Here is a 17,781-nt window from a genome sequence, read left to right as displayed (position 1 = left end):
GACCAAACTCCTTCTCAAAGAGGGTGAGTTACAGGGCCAGACCAGGTTGCTCAGGGCTCTATCCCACCAGGTCTTGAAAATCTTCAAGTATGGAGAAAACACAGCCTCCCTAGACCACCTGTTCTACTGTCCGACTGTCCTCAAGGGGAAAAATTTTCTCCTTATATCCAATCTGAACCCTTCCACCACACACCACTGTGAAGAGCCAGGCTCCATCTTCTTGGTGATCTCACCACAGTGTACTGGGGGCTGCTGCTAGGTCCCCCCAGTGCTACCTCTTCTTCAGGCTGAAGAAGCACTTGGTCCTCAGCCTCTGCTCACAGGCTGAAGTGTTCTAGCCCCAAGCATCTTGGTGGCCTCTGCTGAGCTTCTTGCAATTTATTGATGTTAGATCAAAGATTCTGGAAGTCATTTCCATTGACTTCAAAAGGGCTGCAGTTGGATCACTCACTGTGTGAATATTTTCTTTTGGGCTACTTTGCTACAGATATATTACCCTGAAGTCATTTTTCAGGGTTAGGAGTACACTTTGTACATGTTACTGTCGAAATCATGAAAGAAGGTAGGATCACAAAAGAATGGCTCAGAAATTCATGCAGACAAAACTAGTGCATTCAAAAGAGATAAAAGGTTGTTTTTGTTTGTGGTGGCATTTTTTGTACTCTTGCAATATCTTGTTCCGTATTCACAAATGCATGCAGATTTTGTACTCATCTGCTCCACATCAAGTATTTTTCTGGCTCTCCAAGTTATCTGTGTGAATCAATAGTATAATCCACAGCTTTTTGCATTGACAGCTAAAAAAAATCACACTGTTTGCACCATGCCTGCCTTCAAAAGCAAAGCCACATATTCCTTTGTGTGGAGAGAGTAATCACTGCAAAGGTAAAGTGTATGCAATTTCCAAATGCCAAATTCTGTAGAGAGAAAAATACTACTTTGCTTTATGCTTTTCAGCTGGCTGAGGCCCTCTCATATGACAGGCCATAATCAATAAATCATGTGCCAGTTGTGCTGATTCTGTATGTCAGGTCATATCTCTCCATTTCAGTTTCCAGTTTCTTAAAGAGTGTTGTGTTCTATTGTCATATCTTTCCACCTCCTCAGTGTCAATTTAAAAGCTGTTATTTTTAGGCCATAGAAATTGCAACCCACAGGCCCCCCTCTCCTCAAAAAAATATACCATTGGCCAGCTTCAAAGCAGGGGCATGGAAAGAGGCAAGAACTCGAGTCACTGTGATATACCAAGGAGGCCAAATTCTCTATGTGCACACCTTGTCCATAGTGGGCAAAGAGATCCCATGATGACAACTTGTCAAGACCGATCAGTAATAAAGATTGTAGAATTTCAAGAAAAGGTCCTTGCAGTGGAAAGATGTTTATTTCTCTCTTCCATAAGCAATTATTTACTCAATCAGGCAGCTTGACATCTCTAGTCTTGCTAAGGAAATTCCTGATTTGGCAAGCTTCATGATGCAGAGTGGTTAGACAGCCAGAGCGGGAATTCTCAGAATTATTTTATATATCAGAAATCTGGTTCTCTGGGCTGTGTGAGTCACTCCAGCCTGACCTTGCATGCAGCAGGTTGCTCCAAAATGATAAGTCAAGACCGTTCAAATCCCTCCAAGGGCCTGCATTAATCCTGGCTCCATGTCCTAACCTTTGTGTTCTTTCTTCCCTCCCTTGTCTCCAGAGTTCGCCATGTAACTTCAGGAAAAGTCTGCCTCCTCTCTCCTCATTTCCCATGGTAAAGGAGGGATGCTAGTAATTGCTTACAGCTCAGTGGTGTTTTGAGTATTGGTTAATATTTCTGTGTTTTCAAAGTCATAAAGACATACACATATAGCCACATACTGCAGTTCCAAACTATTTTAACTGGGAACTTCGAAGTTAACGACAAATTTATAAACAACAATGCTATTTTATTTTGCTGTCACATTTTTCACTGTGAATGAGCATTCAGACAGGGAAGTAACTTGAAGAAAAGCCCTTTTCTGGATCCTTCAAGGACTGTCCTTCAAACAGTGTTCTCAACTGGTGAATTACATTGACATGTTCACCTCCAGTGCTCTTATGTAACTATGATGATTCAACTTGCAGCTGACAAGTTTGGAGATTTGTGGCCATCTGGCTATTTCTTCCCTTTTTCTTTATGCTCTTTGTTTGGGTTTTGGGAGGTTGTTTTCTTTTTTTTTCCTTCTGTATTGTTTAGAGCTCACTTTACATACAGCCTGTCCGCCCCCATCTCTTCAACCTCCTCTTCTATACTGCATCAAATTCTTCTTCAAGCTCAGTTTTCCTGCCCTGGGTTTAACTACAGGCTTCCATCAGTCAAGAAATTGAGTTTTGCAGTTCCAGCAACTACCATAGTTGGCTCAGCTCTTAATGTTTGGCTCTTCTGATGTGTACTATTAAGCACAAAGAAATGGTACATTTATTTTTTGAATGGTTATAAACAAGAGGCTATTTTTGTCCTATTTTTGATTCTTGAAATCTGTTCCTTTAGGGCAGATAAGATTCTTTTTAATGTCACAAAGCAATGTTAGAGTATCTGTGGTCACAGTAAAGGAATTTTTCTCTTATTTTACCAAAGTTTATTTTCTTTTTTTTTTTTTTAAATGAAATAAAATAAAATGGCCACAGTAGATTGGGAAAAGGAGGTTAGTGTAATGTGGAAATTCCTGACAGAAGTGTTTCCCTGTCTTCCAGAAACATTATTTTACGTGCCTACACAATATAAAGAACTTGTGGAGGTGTGAACATGTTTCTTGGCATAAGATGTCAAACTCATCTTCCCTAAATCAAGGGAATTTACCTAAGCATTGAAATATACTGCCTTTTGAGTTAACTTAGGAAATCCAAGACCACTGCATGGTCCTGGCCAATGTGACACTGGATTTAGAGCAGATCCACATTATTCCTGAGCAGAAGCTGGTGGTCACGTGAGATATCCCTAAAACACAAAAGTGGCACCAAATGCCACTAAGGGGACATAAATTTCTCCCCATCACCTTCCCGTACATGTTTCTTTATGTAGGTTTGCCATTGTGACTCCCATTATACTTGAGGGAGATCTAGAAGTTTAGTCAATACAGCAATTGCAACTTAGGATGAGATCCCGTGGATGAAAAAGATAAATTTCAGGACGACCCTCAGTTTCATTGTCTCTGCTGGCCAGGGCGCTATTCACTCTAAAGGGAATTACTGTAACTTTTTTCTCATGGAAGTACCTAAACTGTGAACTTTGAAATTTAATCATATGACTCCCACCTGGACTGAGGCTACAGTTGGTGAGAACTTCCCAAACATATGTGAAGTGCGACTGTTGATAGGCATTGTTCAGGGAAAAGAAAAGATCAATAAGTTGTTGGGCAAGGAAATGAAGGAAAAGGGGTTTTCAATGAAAATTCTTACCACTTCTTATGGTCTTTGTTTTGTTTCTTTTGACATTCCTACATTTTCTGCCTTATCCTGCTTTCTTGCTCAGCTGATGATCAAAACTAAGCCACAGAACAGGACCATTCTGCACTACCTTGCAATATGTACTTCTTCAGTCCTTCACAGATGATTTAGCAGTGCAGGAGTTCCCCACCTACTTGAGGCTGCTGCTGTGTTTTATGGTGTAAAAGACCTCAAACTGAAGAATGTTCGCTTTAAGCTCTTATTAGCTGTAAGGGTGGAAAGAAGGGGCTTCATTCAGCTGAGAATAATTTCCTGTGCCTACCTTTGACAGGTCTCTGTCTTTTTCTTTTTCTTTTTTTTTTTTCCTAAAAATATTCAGGAAAATCTCCATACCACAGGTATATGCTCATTGTGTAAATCATTTTACTGTTAAAGCTATTACTTACTCTCTTCAGCACAAAAACTAACCAAACAATTGAAAAAAAAACTTTTTTTGTTTAGTTGCTAACAGTAAAAAGCAAAATACATTAAGTGCTGAATCCTCTTCCTCATAAAAATATCTTTCCATATGATGAAATATCTTTCATCATATTCATATATGATGAATATCTTTCCTGCTTAGGGACATGGTGTAGTGGTGGTCTTGGTAGTGTTAGGTTTACGGTTGGACTCGATGATCTTAAAGGTCTTTTCCAACCTATACGATTCTGTGATTCTGTGATGAGCACCCTGGAGCTCTAAGGATTAAAAATGCAGACTGAGTGACCTGAAACTCTTTTAATTATAGCTGAAGAGCTGCAGGCAGGCATAAACAACTTCAAGCCAAACACAGTAATTTATAACATTAAGTTTACATGTATGAAATACAAAGTTTTTTTTCTTTTTTTTCCTAGCAGAGATACCCAAATACTTCACATATTATGTTGCATGGAAGAAAAATGATTTCTGTCTTATTTACCACTTTTAGATTTAAAAAGATAGGGCTACATCTTGCCATTGTGGTATGCATGTGAAGTACGTAACAGTCCTCAGAGTAGAACACAATATTGAATTAATGTGATACAGGCAATAAGATTATTCCTGCCGAGGCAGCAGACAGGAGAACCGAAATTTTTAGGACACTATCAGTTCACCTGACAGGAAAGCTATGATTTTGCTAGCAGTGGTCACTGTGTGGCTTCCTCTGTAAAGCCCAGACTCATCTGAAGGCAATGCTACTTACAACAAAAAAAAGCTAGTGACCAGAATTGGTGAAAAAATTTCTGATGGCATTGTTTTCTACCAGAAGATTTGAATCGTACTGTTATGATGTAATAATTTAAAATATGATAAATTACTGAAAAGTGTTGCTAGAAGTTAAAAGAATAAAGGCAATATGCTATGTTATAACATGAAAAGTTAAAACTATTACTTTAATCTAGAATTTGAAACTTACCAAAGGACAATTTTGTATAGTGTTTGAGATGAAGCAGTCAGAATTATAAAATAAAAATAAAATATCGCAGCATAAATTCCTCACTGGAAGTGTTCAAGGCCAGGTTGGATGGGTCTTTGAGCAACCTGATCTAGTAGAAGGTATCCCTGCCCATAGCAGAGGGGTTGGAACTACATGTTCTCTCAGGTCCTTTCCAACCCAAACCATTCTATGAAATGTTTTAAATATGAGAGCTCACTCTTTAATGAGAATCATATTCTTAAGTAACTGAAAGGTGTTAAAGGCCATGATTCAGCTGAAACAATAGAGGGCAAATTTTGTTTTCAGGGACTTTTCATTACCTCTCTGTTTTGAGGATCCAGCAGGTGATTCTTTAAGGGGAAGGATTTTTAGAAAACTTGTGCTTAGTCATTCCAGAACATATGGCGCATTCTGTGAGTTCTTCTTTGACTTCTTCTCCATCTTGTCCAAATAACTAGATGCGTTTGAAGTATAGACCCACACATTTCGGGAAACATGATACATTTCTAACATTAGTTCCTCAGAGTGATTTGGGACAGTGCAATGTCTTACAGTAGATAGACTGTCTACATTAGGTCTGGCCTTTAATTGTGATATAATTAACTTCAGTTTACTTTTTTTTTTCTTTCTTCTGTGAGCTTCTATGACATAAAAATGAATCAGTAACCTCCCTCACATTTCTATTAATCCTGTAAACATAAGGCTGTAGAATTTCTCTTTTCAGAGAATAAATAAGAGGACTTTGTCACTGATAAACATTACATTGTAAATATTTTTTGCCATTCACATGGCCTGAAAACAACGTAATCTGAGATCACTATAATGTTCCAGAGTTGCAAAATATTCTTTGTGAAATGTCCTCTTCATATTTTCTTTTTCACTAGCACAAATCAAAACTTTACCATGGAGGACATTTTATTGTACTATATTTAAAACTACTATAAGAAAGAGATCTCATTTGCCCATGCAAATGACCAAACCATAAACAGATCTATGTCCCATTAATATTTCTGAAATGGCAAAAGAATAAAACAACATTAAATATAACTGGCATTAGAACTGAAAATGAAGGAAAAATGTTTTAATTAGCGAGTATGTAGCAGCTCAAAGATATTTAAAAAAATAAAAATAGAATTTAACACCACAGTGGCTAGATTTTAGACAGCAAGCTCCTAGACAGTAATTCAGAGCTCTCTGAAGAACCTCTGGCGTCTGTGTAGGGAAAAGCAAAATACCTCTCAGTGTCTGTTCAGAAATATCTTTATTCTGAGAGAGGAGATACCACAAGCCAGCCAATGGGAGACATAGCCAAATGACTGGGTCTGAAAGCATAAACTTTCTGGAACTTACACACCTGAAACAAAAACCTACTCTAATATCTGCAGCACAACCCCCCTAGGTATATATCAACAACTCCTCCAAAGGACTGAGAAAGTTTCATACTTCTCAGCAGTACCATTGTTCAACTTGATGTCATAGGCTATCTTGACTTTTCCTCTCAAGCTCTGTCCTCCCTGTTTCCCTGGACCTAGGTAAGTAAGTGTTATCACATTAGCAGGACTCACTTCAATATCTTTATTTTTCTTTTTTTACTTGCAGGATAGCACATGGAAAAATGCTAACATAAAGCAACCTGAAAAGTAAACAGGGCAGTGCAATCTTCCAGCATCCAAAGACAATGAAATTTGATTCTCGTTCTATACGATTGCAATATGCCATATTTCACACTTGCAACTTCGGTTACTTAAAGACATCCTAAAACATTATTCATCTTCCAGGCTGAGCACTAGAAATGTCTGCTCAGCATTATTCTCACCAGGGAAAGCTATACAGCTAGACAGGACAGCTTATTTACAGACAACCTGGTTTTTTTTTTTTTTTAATAAGTTCCCCATCTTACTTATTCTAACTGTGTTGGAATAATCTAATAACTGCTATCATTTTAAGTGTTTAATTTCAATTTGTAGCTCAAAATGTTCTCTGATTTAAGCATTGTCAGCAAAAGGCTGACATGTATTTACACTGCCTGCAACGCTGAGCCTACAACCTTGATGTTGATATATTTCCCCAATAAGTAGACTTGCCTTCAGTGAGCAATTTGGTCTTACCGCTTAGTCCAGTACCTCTTATTTTCTATGCTATTTCTAATTGTGCTGGGTGCCTGTAGTGTGGATTGTGTATAACATAGCCTGGCAACATACACTGAATAGTAATAGCCTCTGAGCCTGCCTCGCAAGATAGGCTGCTGTAAGAAAAGCTTGTGGGGTCAGTAGAAAACTGAGTAAGAAAGAACCTGATTCTGATGTTTAGAGGTTAGATGGAAAATTTGGGACAGGGCAGGGCAGGTTTCCAGTCAGGTATGTGTCTAAGTCCCATTAGAACTTAAGTGCCTTGTTGAATCCAAACCTTAATTAGAAACTGTCCTTACCAAATGTCAAAATGTTCCTTTTCCCCTCATAAAACATTAACAACCACTAGACATGGAGAAAATGGGCACCATAATTCCCCTCTGTCAAAGTATCAGGACTCCAGTCCACGTGGTTTCCCCTGTACTAGCATGCAGGGGGACTTGCATACAGAGCTCACACAAGGTAAATACAGTGTCTGCTTTTTTTTTTTTTTTTAATAATGCTGAACACCACTTCTGGGTCACAGTGAGAAGTCTAAAATACTAGAAAAGGAAATGGTATTACATGCACCAAACACAATAAAAATAACTAGTTCCCATGAGGCTCTCTCTGAACCTTATGAATTGCTTGTGGAAATAATATTAAGCACCTCTACCTCTGTAAACATGGCCTTATGTTATAAGCAATTTTCCTGTAATAACAATGTCAAGAAAAAACACTGTGATTTCATAAAATAGCTTTTCTGCTATTAATGGGTTATCCTTTTTTTTAAACATTATAGCCCTGAAGGCATAAGGAGAAGGAGAAGGATTCAAAAGGGCAAAGTTGCTCAAGGACTTCACTCCATGCATTAGACCCTCAGCTGGTGTAAATTGAAACAGCTCCTTTGAAATTATTTACACTGGCTAATTATCTGGCGCATATGGTTAATATTTTTAAGACCACCCAATAATGTAGGTTAACTCACCACCATTCTCACTGACTCTAGCAGGAGCTGTAGCTGGTTGCAGCTCCAAACAATAAAGCTTTTAAAATAGCTTCATATTGAATACTAAAGTGCAGGAACAATGAAAATTAGTGAATACTTTTTTGAAAACTTGACCCATTTGATTCAGTGACAACCTCCAGAGATGATTGCTATGTAATGCAAAAGACAGTTTTGCCCATAGGATGAATAACATATTAAAATGTTTTAACCATCTTAAATGTGACAAAAAGAACAATCAAGAGAAAGCTGTCCTTTACAGTGAGGTAGCACTATTCCCCCTGTCTCCTTTGAATTAGGGAAAGAGGAAGCTTTTAAAGCATCTATAATCTAAGGTCTCTTAAATATAGACCTGAACACCTTTTTTTCAGAGCATAAATTTTTCACTAACAATGGCGTTATAGAGATCTTAAAACTGCTTTGATAATTTGACCTTAATTCACTGAATAATTTCAACCAGGGGTAGGGAGAGAACAAAAACACAGTTCCCAGCTGAATTCGCAAAAGAACTGGAGCAGAGATTGTTTCTCTTTTATCTGGTGACGAAATGAGGCTGACCAGCCTGTGAGGGACCAGTCCTAGTTCTCTGTAAATGGTTTGGAGCTCTTCTCCCATTACCCCTAAGGAGAGTCCTCCAACCACTCTGCTTTTGTTTATGTTTCCAGTGCTGCTGCTTGAAGCTGTGCTCCTTTGCATGAAATGCTAACTGAAAAAGGGATTGGGATCAAGGCAGTTTGTCCCTCAGGATGGTGTCTTGACCACCAACATAAACTGCAGAATGAACAGTAAAATAGACATACAAAGCAGAACAGCTCTGCCAGGAAAGACTGAGAGGCACCTTCCTTAAACATCTCCAGCTTATGGGTTAGGGGTCTACTGGGGACAGCACTATTCAAGTCCTCTGTCTGAACCTACAGAAGTCTTTGAAACTAGCTTTCCTGTGTCCTCATAAAACCTTCTGAAGTGTCTGAGTGTCCCTCAGTCTCTCCTAATGATTCTGTCCCATTTGCCATGAAATATTTAAATCTTAATTGAGTCAGAAACTTATGCAACAGCTTCATCATCACTTGAGATCATGAGGTTGACTTCCCTCCCAGAACAAATGAGTGGAGAACTGGATTTCTCACTTTCTTAAAAAAGTGTCTTAAGAAGAACATCATGGACCACCCCTAGCACATTACAGAGTCAACTTTTTCTTCTGATTTTTACTACTAATGTTAATCTATGAACTACTTCACTTTCAGCTGTACAAAATATTTTCCCTCATTCAAATATTCCAGATTTGGCAGGAAAACACATATTCATGCATGCACACATGCCCTTTGGTTTTGGATGGCATTAACTTGTTTGTTTGTTTGTTTTTGGCTCAGCACTGAAATGATAGAGTGATTTATTCACTATCCCACTGAAATTAGCCTTTTCAAATTGAGACATAATTAAAACAAAAAGTTTTATTTAATATAACTTAATGTCTTTGGCCTTTTTTTGACCTTTGATTATTCAAGATGTGCTCAACAGATGAATGTCTGGCTCCTTTGAGAGGCACTTAAAACCTGAGATTGAAAACCAGAGCTGGCTTTGACTCTCCTCAGGCAAAAGGACACTTTCAGTCATTTGTGCAGGAAACAGTCCTTTGCCTGGCTGGTCCTCAGGCTGTGAACTCCAGCAGGATCCTGGGCCAGTCACAAACATCACTACTTCCATTCCTAGCTGAAAAAGCACAACTTGCCATCTTTGACAAGCACATAGACCAGAGGGCACCTTAAAACAACAATTAAGAAAAAAAAAGAAAAGGGAAAAGAAAGGAAAAAAAAAAAAAAAAGAAAAAAAAATCTGACTGAAAGAAGAGACTAGATAAACATTTTTCCCCCGGGAGTAGATTAGAGCGGAATGAACTCCACGTAGCAGATGTTTGTTGTGGCACTTAATGTACTACGGGAAGGTGCTCAGATGCCTGTGCCTTTGCAGAGCAATTCGAAAATGTTTCTTGGCGTGCTTGGAGACTTAATGTTATTAAAAAGTCAAAGCTATCAGATGCAACAAACCAGCCTGGTCTGATTTTTGGCAACTTGTTATTTCATATGGTGCAAATAATCATAAAATCAAATGGCATCTACTTACAATTTTATAGTAATTGCTTCTATAGCACTTGCCAGTTTTTCCATAGTAACTTCATGTATAATTAGTACGTAATCTTCAGGCATAAATAACTCTCTAATTAGTCTGTAATCTGTAATTATAATGTACTTACAGACTAGTTATTTGCTTATTTGGAATCTCTAAAATAAAATACATTCCTGATAAAACATTGAAGGACAATTATGTAGATTTTGTGTTTGGAGATCATTCTTAGAGCTGTCAGAGAAAGAAAACAAGATGTAATACAGTTATTGAAATTAGAAAGTGTTCATTAGTTACTACATGTTTATGACAATGGATGATAAAAGAGGAGATGCAGATTAAGAAAAAAAATCAACAGAAAGGTTTACTGAAATCATATAAAAGTAAACAGGCACTTTTCAATTTCCTGTGAATCCAGATAACAAGGAGCTCTGGGATGAGAAACAGCAAGCAAGAGTATCGAGACAATGTTTTGTTTCAGCTGTTTCTTTTAGGGCCTGGCTTTGCATTTCCTTTCCTTTTCCTCCCCCTTCCCCTTCCTTTTCCCATTCCATTCCCTTCCATTCTCTTCCTTTCTTTTACTTTCTCTTCTCCTTCCCTCCTTTTCCTTTTCCTTTTCCTTTTCCTTTTCCTTTTCCTTTTCCTTTTCCTTTTCCTTTTCCTTTTCCTTTTCCTTTCCCTTTCCCTTTCCCTTTCCCTTTCCCTTTCCCTTTCCCTTTCTCTTTTTTCCTTTTTTCCTTTCCCTTTCACTTTCCCTTTCACTTTCCCTTTTCCCTTTTCCTTTTTCCCTTTTCCCTTTTCCCTTTTTCAATGAATCACAGAAACAAAAAGAATAATGTCCTTTAATAATCACATAAACATCTCACTGGCAAGAAATGCATGAGCTACTGGATCTCAGGAGAAGAAAGCCTTAGATGAAAGGATTTACTCAAAAATTACATATCTCAGATGACAGTAAATCTTGGATAAGTGAGTTGGTACATGACATTGCAGGAGGAGTTTTGTGACAGCTTTAAAACTGTGATATTAAGGTAGTTCTAAAACACATTCAATTCCCTAAGATGTTTTTCTTTTTTTTTTTAGAACTTTTCTGAGGTACGTGGAGAGTATGCAATGTGAATAATACTACCCTTTAGCATGTTGCTTAACACATTTGCCTATATTTCTGCAATGATGCAGTGATGAATATTGGTAAATCAGAACCTTTATGACTTTTAGTGTTAGGATCTAATTACCACACTGATACAGAGAGGAAAATACCATTGTTCTCTATCCAGTGAAAACCCACTGCAAGAGATGCTATTTGACCTGGAATTGGTCCATGTTGTGAAACTTGTGACATTTCAACATTTCTTTAACATCAGCTGACTGATTTGCCAGATTATTTTCCTTCCTTCTCACAAGAAATGCAACAGATAGAACAAGAAGAAAGATAAAATGAGTAGGGTGGATAAAATAATTCCCTTAAGGTTAAATAGAAAAATCAGAAATAAAACCAGAGCTGGAATACAGGTTGAAAGCTAATGAATAATTCTTCATATCAAATTAACTCCAGAATCTGATGTGCCTGTGAATGGGTGTTATGGGTTAGGTTCAAGCTCCCCAGGGAGGTGAAAGGATTTCTTGGTAGGGAGAATTTCACAACTAGAGCTAGGTTCTATGCTAGAAGATCCAGACAATTGACAAGTTTAAAGAGGAACATGAAATAAAACAGCTCTGGAATTGGAATTGGAATCACTGTGAAAAAATTTCTTACCTTTTTCCTTATTTCACAGAATCACAGAATAGCTGAGGTTGGAAGCCACCTCTGGAGATCATGTAGTGTAACTCCTATGCCCAAAGCAGGATCTGCTAGTACAGGTTGCTCAGAGCAACATCTACTTTTTTAATATCTCAAGGATAAAGACTCCATAGCCTCTTTGGGCAACCTGTGCTAGTGTTTGATCACCCTCGCAGTAAAAGGTTTTTCTTACATTTAAATGGAATTTCCTTTATTTCAATTTGTGTCCATTGCCTCTTGTCCTGTCATTGGGCACCACTGAGAAGAGTATGGTCCTTCTTGTTTCCCTTCACTCCCCTCACCAGATTCAACTCCAGGTGAGCTTTGGCTTTCCTAATCCCATCCCTAGGTTCTTGGATAGTCTCTCTATTTTGCTCTTGGGTAATAGCCTGTTTCCACCTCTTGCATGCTTCTATCTTGTGTTCAAATTTTGCTGGGAGAAACTTACTCATCCATGCAGGCTTCCTGCCACATTTGCTTGATTTTCTGCTTGTCAGGATGGTCCAACCTTGAGCTTGGAGGAGGTGATCCTTGAAAATCAACCAGCTCTCCTGACCCTGCTTCTCTTCAGGGCTATTTCCGATGGGATTCTTCCAAGCAGATCTCTACAGCAGCCAAAGTCTGCTTTCCTGAAAGCCAGGGTTATGGTCCCATTTTTTTAACAAGCTTCCTCCTCTCCAAATCCTGAATTCAGCCATCTCATGATGACTGTTTGCAAGTATGATGTCCATTGGTGTGTCACCCTTCATCAGCTCCTCGATCATCTGTGTGAGGAAATTTTCATCAAGGCACTCCAGGAAACTTCCTGGATTCATTGTGTTCTCCTATATTGATCTATGAACAGATATTGAGGTGGTTAAAGTCCCCAGTGAGGACCAAGGCCTGTACATGTGAGGCTTCTTCCAGTCATCTGAAAGATTAAATTGATGCAATGCAATACAAAAGCAGATCAACAACATACTAGACTGTACTATGTATCCTACTGGCATGAGATATGAAACAATTGAGAACTTTTTAACTTAAAAATCTTACTTTAAAAAAAAGAATTTATTTGGAAAATTGCTAGTTATTATAATTGTTATAATTGCATTTGATCCCAAAATGAGACAAAAATTCAGAATTTCAGTTCTGATCTTGTCGTTGCATATTTATATGGCTGAAGAATTTTGGTTTGAACATGCTATTTTATACTGTAGTATAAACTCATGAATAAAGAAAGAACAACATTTTGATAATAATGAAAGTATGTTCTATATTGTGGGTGGTGATAGAAGAATTCAACAAGAAACATGTTTATTTCTTTCATTCAATATTATTAAAGAAACAGATATGCTTACATAAATGGTTTGGATTTTATTAAATATCAACTTTAAAAAAAAAGTAATTAATTTCCTTTTGAAAAGAAAAGGTCCATTCGTATTCAGTAACAATTGTGTAGAAGTTTAATTACTGGTGACCAACACTGTCATTGTATTTACTCATAGTGGTCAGATAATTTTGCCCCATTGACTGAAAAATATAGTTAAGATAAGGAAGGGAAAACAGAAGACAAGCAATTTTATGTTTTTGTGCGGTACTCACAGCCTGCATAAATGAATGTGGTATGAATGTCAAATAGAGGATGATTGTACTCCCTCATGAAGCTGCACACATGCATTTATTCCACACTGTTATAGTGCATGGCATACACTAGAATTGTGTAACTCGTGAAGAAGACATAGTCAAATCAGCTGTTCTTTGTGTCTGCCCTCAAATTCTTCTTTCAAAAACACTCCTGCATGTAACACTGTAATCTGTGTTTCCAGTCTTTCAAAGAACTAAGAGCTAGAAAAAATAAATGCTAAGAGGCCAAAATACCATTCAGGGGGAATTCTTCCCTGGAAAAAAGAGGGGTAAAAAAAAAAAAATCATCTTAACATTTGCCTGAAACATCCTCTTAAGACTTCAGGTAGAAACTTCCTTAGGATCCAACACTAAAGCTCTTTGTTCTCCATCTTTGCAGAGCTAACACAGAGGCACATTATCTATAGATTTCAGAATCTCCAAAACAGGCAGCCTTGAAACAAGGAGTGTTGAAAGGTCCAATTTCTTTGCTACATGCATCACTTGTGCAGATGAATGCAGTTAAAATGCAATTAAATAATCAACTAGGCCTTTTTAATTTCTAGAGGGTGAGAGATTTACGTTCCAGGGCAGCGTTACACTGATTTTCACACCTCAAGTCATCAGAAAAGCCTTAACAAAATTCCTTAATGATGAAAATGCTTCCCAGGCTTACCAGAGCTGGGCTACTCAACAACTAGAAATAAAAAAATGTTAAGGATATGGATGAGGAGGAGGTAAGCAAGAGCTTCTTCAAGTTAGGATGTCCAAATAGCGCATGAACCAACCATGAAATGTCACACAGATTGCCAATTATGTTTATGTTTTATAATTAGTTTATCAACATATTAAACATGGAGTGGACAAGAATGAGAGATCAGTCTTCCTCACTCTTAGATGAGTTTTGTACAAACTAGGCTTTAGAGTTCTACGTCTAAGTCCATGAAACTTTGCATGAATGTGGCTTTGCTACGTTCCAGCTTGAACAAGAGGCTTGGAGGGGATACTGGTCTCAGTTTATCTTAAATTACCACTCTGAAAATTGCTGAAGGAGTTCAGGTATCCATGAATCTGGAGATCATGGGACAGGGCAGTTGTCTTGGTACTTATTCCAACTCATGAGGCACAATCTTCAGTAAGGGTCTCACAAAGAGAAGCCATAACAAGCCCAAGAGGTCTGAAATCTTGCTTTCATTGTGCTGTCTGGACTGCTTTTCTGTGCTTTCCCTTGAACGTTCTTCTGTGGCAGGGCAAATAGATAAGGCTACAGAAATTAAAAGTTTTGCTGGATAGGCAGGATCACTTTTAGGGATTGGATATAAATCCAAAGCTGCCAGAGTATTTAATTTTTCAGGCTCCTTGGATTAACATTCATCGTACCATCAGTCATTTAGTCCACAACTAAGGTTTGCCTTCCAGACACGTATCTTTCATTTCTAGAAGTTAGGATCTCGTTTGTTATTAAAAACAGTAGCTGTCATCCTTTCCAAAAGAAAAAAAAAAAAAAACAGAGTATAATGAACGACACGTGATAATACAAAAAAGAAGGGAGGGGAAAAAAAAGAGTCAAGAATAAGCTTTCGTATATCATTTGTATGAAGAAAAAAAATTTCAAAATTCACACCGCTGAGTTAAAAGGCTGCCAGGTCACGTAAACCTCCAACATCTTAGATCAGTGCTGCAAACGAATCACAGTAGACTAGCAGGCTGCTATTTGCTCCATCCTTAAATGTTATTTAAAGCTGCCTACGACCAGAGCTCCAACTCTCAGAGATTTAAAAGAAGGAGCATGAAACACCTGTTCATTCTTCCATTTCAAGAAACACATTTCAGATGATCCATGCTTTCATTTAAAGTTGAAAGCCCCAGAATAAATACGCCTTGTAGGCTAACCAAAAGTTAATTTGCTATCAGTTGCCAAGGCAGCCAATGCTCCCAGTTCTAGCAAAATGCTGGGCAGAAACTAGCAAAAAAAAGAGGAAGTAGGACTGGGATTCATGAATAGCATTGCCTCAGAAAAAAGAACCATTTCTAAACAGACCCTGGTACTAATCCATCAATAAGGAATGGAGGAGTTCTAAAAACATCTTGGAATTACATTTATATGCAATTGTGTGGAACAAATCTAATTATATTCACAATTATAACACTTATTTTTAGCAGTAACAAACTGCTAAAATGCATAATGTAAACCACAGTACAAGGAGTGACAAATGAATTCAAAGACTACAGGAAAAAAATCTTTATCTGAAGTTAAAAAAGCAGAGAAGGAAGAAAATTACGAATTTCAAAACATTGTTTGGAGGGAGGTTCTTTTTCTTTGTTTTGGGTGGCTTTTTTGCCCCCTTTTTTTTTTTCTTTTGATCACCAGGATTCTGAATTATTTTTCTCAGTAAGAGCAAAATTTCGCTACAACATGGAGGGGTTATATCACTGAAGGATACCACACAGTTGGATGAGAAAATGAGACCACAAGAAAAAGAGCAAGATCTGTCCAGTCACTGGTCAGGAGCAGATATCCAGGAGGCATCACAAAAGGGGGTTGACGCAGGCTTTGTCATGCTTGAACGACACATGCTGCTTTGTCACAAAGCATGGGATTTATCGTCTCACCTAAAAGCAGATCTAAACTAGTGCTGTTGACTTTGTACTTAAGGGATGGAAATAGGTAGGTCCAAAAGCATCATGCCTACCTTAGGTACCTGCTAAAGGATGCAATTATTATTTTCAAAATATTTCTGTAGCTTCATTAACTATAGAGGGAGCCTATGGAATTTGCTTACACCGAAAGCCTAAATTTTAAGCAGCTATGATTAACTGAGTAAAATCTCACCCTTTGTCTGCACTGAGGAACCAATCTATTGAGAACTGAAGTTTCAGAACAATGTGAGGCAAAGTAGCTGGCTGAACTATTTCAGCTATAGGTCAGTTGGTGATGTCCTTCCACAGCCACGTTTAAGCAGTCACGTTGTGCTAATATTACTTACTACTCAGTACCTTCTACAGCAAACAATGATATCTGTAATATTTTGGAAGGCTCTTAGGAAAGTCACAGGGGAGAAAGAATGGATTTATTTTATGATCTCCATAACATGGAAAGTCCTGTTTTATGAAAAGTCTTTATGCCCTGTCCAACCATTCTAAATGCTTGTGTACTGAGGGGAATGGGGGGAATTCCTGCTTGCCACAGCAAACTTAGCCTTTTCATATCCTGACAGCCAATATATACCTCAATGAAAATCCAAAAACACAGGGAATTATCCCTGCCAAAAACTCTGAATCCAGGCATTCTTGCATCTATTGCAGAAAGCCATTTAAACTTGACAGGGCACCTGCAGCACATCAGCCAAACATGGTTTACAATTAGTTGTTGATTTCCATGGTGGTTTCTCAGGCTCTTAAGTCCATAAACCCCATCATGAATGTGTTACCTAAGAAAACCTCTGAGTCCCAAAGTAACCGCACACGCTGTGGCTGCTGGCAGTCCCTGAATGTGAGCGGACAATCTGTATGTATGGTACTCTCTAGGTCACTTCCAAAGTACAACTGAGAAACAGATGTTCCTGCTGGCAACATTATGAAAATCCCCAGCAGTCAAGTGAGCGGCACCTTTGCCTGAATTCACTGAGATAAGAAGTCCACACTGAGAAAGCAAAGCCTCCTGCCACAGTTACCATAACACCTGACGTGATGTCACGCCTACAAAAATGAGCTTATCCAACAGTACAGAGCAGGACCAGAGACATATGCACAAGTGTAATGAATTAAAATATCTTTGAAAGAAGAGGTATTTTAACTTTTGTCTACAGAGGCTATTCAGTCCTGGAAAAACTTCCTCATTTCCCCCTTCCTGTTTGATTCACATAGAAAATGGCATTTCTGACAAAGACACAGGGAGACTGGTTGAAAAGAACATCAAGAATCTGCTCCACAGTGGTTCTTTTGATATGTAAGTTTGCACAAGTAAATAAGCACTTTGTGACACTTCTGAGACAGTACTTGAACCACTGAGAAAAATAGAGTAGACGTAGCTTATTATTCAGTGTAAATAAAGGTAGCACATCCTGAATCTGTACAAGCCTCTTTCAGACTAATAAAATGCTTGCAGTAGAACAGATAGTAATGAAAAAGAGATGGGATGTTGCATGGGTGACTGAATTGTGGCTCATGAGCATTTTGTATATAGCTCCTGACCAGGACAAGATGTCGTGACCAGTTGGCAGTAATAGCAGGAGGCCTTGTGGGTAAAAATGAGGAGGTCATCTAGATGAAGGCTGTTGAAGGCAAAAGGAGTTGAAAACCCTGG

Source organism: Mycteria americana, chromosome 2 (assembly GCF_035582795.1).
Source record: "Mycteria americana isolate JAX WOST 10 ecotype Jacksonville Zoo and Gardens chromosome 2, USCA_MyAme_1.0, whole genome shotgun sequence".
Taxonomy (NCBI): Eukaryota; Metazoa; Chordata; class Aves; order Ciconiiformes; family Ciconiidae; genus Mycteria; species Mycteria americana.
This window is presented reverse-complemented; position numbering follows the sequence as displayed.